Source organism: Gekko japonicus, unplaced genomic scaffold (genome assembly GCF_001447785.1).
Source record: "Gekko japonicus isolate JY-2015 unplaced genomic scaffold, Gekko_japonicus_V1.1 scaffold1404, whole genome shotgun sequence".
Lineage (NCBI taxonomy): Eukaryota > Metazoa > Chordata > Lepidosauria > Squamata > Gekkonidae > Gekko > Gekko japonicus.
This window is the reverse complement of record NW_015174882.1, coordinates 144,076-149,922: the sequence shown is the minus strand read 5'-3', so window position 1 is coordinate 149,922 and position 5,847 is coordinate 144,076.

Below are 5,847 nucleotides of genomic sequence, written 5' to 3'. Positions count from 1 at the left end.
AGCCAGAGCACTGCCCCAGAGCCTCTTTCTAGATCTCGTTGTATTGCTTTCACAACGGGCTTTACTGCTAGTGCTGTAATATTTCTGTACTGCTTCCTTTTCTTGCGTATTTCAAATGGCACATCTTTCAATATTTTTATCTCCTCTTCTTGAATTTTAACTGTTGTCACTATAGATGCTTTAAGTATTGAGTCTCTTATTGATCTTTTTTGCAAATTTTACAAAAATTTCCCCTGGGAGATTATTATTTTTTTACAAACTTTGAATAAGTTCTGTAGATCATATCAATATCTGCTTGTATTAATTCAGGTTTGTTATTGATTTGGGGGGCATTGCTTTGCTTATAATTTCTCTTAAGTTCTCATCTTTTTTCTCTGGTACTCCTTGAAATCTCAAGACGAAAGAGGATCTTTCCATTTGTAGCTGTAGAAATTGTTTTAAAGAAGTTCCTTCTTTTTCCACTTTGTCCATTCTTTGGTCTATTTCTTTGGTCTTAATTTCAACCTTTTTTATCTTTTTGGCTGACTTCTCTGATTTGACTGCAGTTTCCTTGAGCTCTTTCTGTAAAGTGAAGAATTTTTGTTTGAGGTTCATAAGCTGGTCCAGCAGAGGGCGCATGGCTTCAGAAATTGCAGTAGCAACTCACTGGTATTTTCCAGTCTTGTGACTGGTGATGCTGTGCTGGCATTTCCTGTAGAGCCTTTGCCTCTGGACGCCATTTTACTCCTATGCTGAGACATTGTTTATACTTAGGTAAACGTTTATAAAAGTTCTGAGATCTTTACTATGTTGTAACTGCTTAGCTGGGATGTATTCTGCTTTGAAAAGAGTTTTAATTGCCTGGATCCGGCTTGCTTCTACGCTGCAATTTCACTAGTGGGTAGGGTTCTTCCTCTGCGAGTCCCCCCCATCTCTTTGAAGCTGTGCCGTTTTGTTATGCCGATTTCTTCCACCAGCCTTTTTGTATATGACTTTCTCTTTGCCACTTAACTCACTGTTTGATTAATCACTGGATCGCTTTATCTCGTAGATTTTCTTTTTAGTTAAGTCCTTGTATGCTCTGGTCCAGTAATGTCTCTGAGCACCGTTGTTGGCCTCGGGACAACGGGGCCTATCGGAGCAAAAAGGAGCACTGTGCTCCCAAGCCGAAACTTCGGGAGCGGCCCCTTTGGCGCTCCAGGCTAGAAGCCCCCTCTCGGAGCTTCATGGGGAGGTCAGGACCAGCCGATCCCCCTCCCTGCCACCCTGATCCGACTCGCCCCCATCAGAGCTTGATGGGGTACAACCGTCATGAGTTGCTGCTCACCACAGATACATTTTAATATGTAGGAAGGACTGTAATGTGCCGCTGTCACTTGATTTCTCTTTCCTTTGGTGCTTGTGGTGGAGAATGTGGTTTCATGGACTGGCTTACATTTCAATCAAGAATTAATTGGTAATTTCCACTGGCTGTAATTACTAAGAGCCAGCATGAGTTTCTCAAGAATAAGTCATGTCAAACTAACCTTATCTCTTTTTTTTGAGAAAGTTACTACCTTGCTGGATCAGGGGAATGCTGTAGACATAGTTTATCTTGATTTCAGTAAGGCTTTTGATAAGATTCCACATAATATTCTTGTTGGCAAATTGGTAAAATGTGGTTTAGATCCTATTACTATTAGGTGAATCTGTAACTGGTTGACAGATCGCACCCGAAGAGTGCTTGTGAATGGTTCCTCATCCTCTTGGAAAGGAGTGACAAGTGGAATGCCTCAAGGATCTGTCCTGGGACCTGTTTTGTTCAACATCTTTATAAATGATTTGGATGAAGGAATAGAGGGAATGCTTATGAAAGTTGCAGATGATACTAAATTGGGAGGGGTAGCAAATATGGTAAAAGACAGAGTCAGGATGATCTTGACAGGCTGGAAAACTGGGCTAAAACAAATAAAATGAATTTCAGTGGGATACCTCTTACATGTCCAGGGAAATGCTGATCACCACTTTGGGGTCAGGAAGCATTTTTCTTCAGGCCAGTTTGGCCAGGGATCCTGGAGGCTTTTTGTAATCTTCTGGGCGTGGAACAGCGGTCACTGCGGGTGTGTGGGGGATGTATTTGTGAATTTCCTGCATTGTGCAGGGGGTTGCACTAGATGACTCTGGAGATCCCTTCTAACTCTATGAGTCTTCCACTTGGTTGGCTCACTAGAGGCCTAGGACCTCTCTCTTCCTTCTTTTTAAGCCTCCTGTTCTGCATACCTGTGCTAGTTTTGCTGCATTTATGCCACAAAGGTGGGCTGGCCAGCCCTAAAACAATACTGAAAACAGGAGCAGGGTGTGACTATTGTTATACCTTCTACCTGAAAGAATACCTTATGATGGGGGTGTGCTGCCCTAACCATGAAAGGTATGTTCTCATATATTATTTTAATGAAGGGTGCTCTAATGTCAGTATCATTACTGATAAATCAGTAGAAATCAGTCGCACAGTCGAGTCCAACTCTTCATGACCCCATGGACCACATCACGCCAGGCCCTCCTGTCATCTGTTGCGCTCTGGAGTTTGCTTCATTTCATGTTCATTGCATCGATAACACTGTCTAACCATCTCATCCTTTGCTGTCCCCTTCTTCTTTTTCCTTCAATTTTCCCCAGCATCAGGGTCTTCTCCAGTGAGTACTCCCTTCTCATTTGGTGGCCAAAGTATTTGAGCTTCAGCTGCAATATCTGACCTTCCAGGGAACAGTCAGGGTTGATTTCTTTTAGGATTGACTGATTCGATCTCCTTGCAGTCCAGGGGACTTGCAAGAGTCTTCTCCAGCACCACAGTTCAAAAGAATCTATTCTTTGGCACTTGGCGTTCCTTATAGTCCAACTCTCGCAGCCATACATTAGTACTGGGAATACCATTGCTTTGACCATATGGACTTTTGTTGGCAGGGTGATGTCTCTACTTTTTATTATGCTGTCAAGATTTGCCATCGCTTTCTTCCCAAGGAGCAGGCACCTCTTAATTTCATGGCTGCAGTCACCGTCTGCAGTGATCTTGGATCCCAGGAACATGAATTCTGTCACTGCTTCCATGACTTCCCCTTCTATTTGCCAAGGAGTGATGGGGCCACATGCCATGATCTTAGTTTTTTTGATGTTGAGTGTCAAGCCAACTTTTGCACTCTCCTCTTTCACCCTTAACAAGAGGCTCTTGAGGCTCCTCCTCCTCCTCCTCCTCCTCCTCTTCTTCTTCTTTTGCACACTATATTACAGATGCTCAACACCTCCCCCCCAAAAAAACCCTGATTTGATGAGATCGTATGGATGGATGCATTTTTTGTATACAGGTTGCATTTGTCCCTGGGGTTGCCAGCCCCCAGTGGGGCCAGGACCAGTGTTCCCTCTAAGCTGAGTTAGTGTGAGCTAGCTCACAGTTTTTTAGCCTCTGGCTCACAGATTTTTTTCTCAGCTCAGGAAGGATGGCTCCAGAGCACACTGATTTAATGCAGTAGCCAAATTGCTCACTCAGAACTTTAATGCCAGTAGCTCACAAAGTAGAATTTTTGCTCACAAGACTCCACAGCTTAGAGGGAACCAGGGCTCTAGTCGGGGGGGGAGCTCTCAGGTACGGAGCTCCGGAAGAGAACCTCTAGGGGGCGGGGCGGTCACGTGGTGAAGCCCCGCCCCCTTCTTTACCCCGCCCTCTGCTTTGATCCTCATTCCGTTTGGGAATGAGGATGAAGCAGGAGGGTAAGTAGCCGGGCCTTCTGACACACTTCCGGTGATGTCAGGGGGTGTGGCCTTCTGTCACTTCTGGTGATGTCAGGGGGCGTGGCATATGCAAATAAGTTATGCTAATGAGTTATGCTAATGAGCTCCGGCAGCTCTTTTTCTACAACAAGACCCCTGGAGGGAACATTGAATTTAGTGCAAGGACACTCATCTGTGATAATGCTATCAACACCAGCACCACTTCCACATCTTAGTATGAATTGTATTTTTCTCTGGATGTAGGTAATTTTTTTATTTTTAAAAAATCCCTAAAAAACATTTGATATTTTTGTAAAAGTCTACTTCATTGAGCTTCATACAATACACGTGTGATCTGAGATTGGGGAGTATGTGAGTATCTCTTTAACACTGTTTCTGCCACATTTTGACCTTTATTTCCTCTTCCTCACAGCCTGATGCTGACTTGACCTGTTGTCACTGTGCTCTGACCCCAGTTTGAAAACCAAATATTATCCTTGATATTTATGCATTGCTCCAGCTAAGCCAGCTTTAAACCTGGTTTGGCGAGTATGTACAAATAAAACACACTGTCTTGAAACTCAAGCCAAACTCAGCTGCAATGAGTTTCCAGCAGAACGGGTTTCAAATCCTGTCTGATCAGTCTACACAAACAGATATTTAACAGATTTTTTTTGGGGGGGAACAGTTTCTAATCACAGCCCAACACATTAACTAGCCATCTCCAAATGAAAACTGTTTTGTAAAATGATTGTTTTAAAATCACTTTGTTTTGCATTGAAATTTAGCAAACACTTCAGTTGAAACATATCTGCTTGGTGTGGCAGAGTAACCAGGGAGCTTAAAATGGTTTGTACTTAGATACTGGCTGATAATTAGAGTTGCCACTAATTTTTCTGACCTGGCTCCTCTTTTAATAACAGCCTGACAAGCAGAAATTACACAGGTGAAGCTTCCTCCATCTCTGTGTGGAGAAAGCAGGAAAAGCCAAGGCAATCCTATCCTTAATAGAAGCAAGCTCTATTGAACTCAGTGGGACTTGCTTCTGAGCAAATGTGTAGATTGCACTGCACATTTCTGTATATTCAGCTAATGCCATTAAAGGCACAGGAGCAGAGACAATAAAAAGTGTGATCTCTACCTGTAATACAAATATAAAAGGTATGTTGTCTAGGATATACACTGTTTTTCCTTCCACATTGTCAACACATGGAACAAGCAGTGTGCAAAAGCCTCACTTGTACTTTATATGTGAAGTACCTTCACCCTTACATGGGAGTGAGAGTCCCATTAAACTTAGTGGAATTTACTACTCAGAAAACATCGCTAGGATTGGCTGTTTGTGTCATATATGAAATGATCCAGCCCAGCCTTAGGCATGTTCACTCAGAAAAGAAGTCCTGATGACTTCAACAAAATAGCAGACGACAAACTAACTACGTTTGCAAGACCTGGTCTAAAAACCCCTTAAGCCAACAGGGCATCGCCTCCTGTGAATGAAGGTGTGGGTGAATGATGTGAGGGTGAGTTGTTGGGATATTCCCATCTGAGGAGCGATATTCAAGAGAAAGCAATTATGAGTATGGAAGAAGGTAGCATGGCTTATAATAACACAAGTTTTCCATGATGAGGGAAATAAAATTAGCAAGCTATGAAGTTTTGAGTGCTGCTTTTCTTACTAAATCAGCACTTATACTGCTATCCTAAGCAGCATTATAGCCTTCAAAACCAAGGGGCTTAGTAGGGTGTAACTCTGCTTAGAATTGCTGCAGAGGGACTACCAGGACTGCTGAGAGGAGGGTCCCAAGGTCCTGGTCAGCCTGGGTAGGGCTGCCAAATGCCCCCGGGGGGCGGAATTCCCCCCACTTTCGAGCCCCGATTCTCGCTCCCGCAGAATCGGGGCCCGGGGGAAACCCCACCCCCGCGTGTGCGTCACCTGGAAGTGATGTCGCACGCTGGGGGCGGGGCCACGCCATTTGAGGGGAAAACAAAGAGTTTTCCCCTCAAATGGCGTGGGCCCGGGGGAAACCCCACCCCCGCGTGTGCGTCACCTGGAAGTGATGTCGCACGCTGGGGGCGGGGCCACGCCATTTGAGGGGAAAACAAAGAGTTTTCCCCTCAAATGGC